This window comes from Aptenodytes forsteri, unplaced genomic scaffold (assembly GCF_000699145.1).
Source record: "Aptenodytes forsteri isolate BGI_AS27 unplaced genomic scaffold, ASM69914v1 Scaffold455, whole genome shotgun sequence".
Classification (NCBI taxonomy): domain Eukaryota; kingdom Metazoa; phylum Chordata; class Aves; order Sphenisciformes; family Spheniscidae; genus Aptenodytes; species Aptenodytes forsteri.
In genome coordinates, this window is record NW_008795914.1 from 90,498 (window position 1) to 91,437 (window position 940).

Sequence of the window (940 nt, forward strand, 5' to 3'; positions counted from 1 at the left end):
AGGTGCCTACGGATGAAGCCTTCTTACTCCAGCTACAGGAGGCATCGCGCTTGCAGGCTCTTGTCCTACTGGGGGACTTCAACCACCCCGACATCTGCTGCAAAAGTAGCACGGTGAGCTGTAGGCAATCCAGGACGCTCCTGGAGTGCATGGAGGAGAACTTCTTAAGCCAGGTAATAGACAGCCCTACCAGAGGGGATGCATTACTGTTGGTCACCAACGCAAGTGAGCTAATAGGTGATATCAAGATTGGAGGCAGCCTGGGCTGCAGTGATCATGCACTGGTGGAGTTTACAGTCCTGAGGGATATGGGTAGGCAAAGAATAAAGTCAGGACCCTGAATTTTAGGAAAGCAAACTTCCAGCTGTTCAAGGAGTTAGTCAATAGGACCTCCGGGAAACTGCCCTCAGGGACAAGGGAGCAGAACAGAGCTGGCAGATCTTTAAGGATGTTTTCCATAGAGCGCAAGAGCTCTCGACCCCCAAGTGTAAGAAATCAGGAAAGGAAGGCAAGAGATTGGCATGGCTGAGTCAAGACCTGCTGGTCAAACTAAAGGGCAAGAAGGAAATGCACAGGCAGTGGAAGCAGGGACAGGTATCCTGGGACGAGGATAGGGATGCTGCCTGGTTGTGTAGGGATGGGGTCAGGAAGACCAAGGCGCAGCTGGAGCTGAACTTGGCAAGGGATGCAAAGAATAGTAAGAAGGGCTTCTATAGGTATATCAGCCAGAAAAGGAAGGTCAAAGAAAGCATACCCCCCCCCGATGAACACGACTGGCAAACTGGTAACAATGGACAAGGAGAAGGCTGAGGAACTCAACAACATTTCTGCCTCAGTCTTCACTGGCAACCTCTCTTCCCACATCTCTCGAGTGGAAGGACTGCAAGACAGGGACTGGGGGAGCAAAGTCCCTCCCACTGTAAGAGAAGATCAGGTTTGT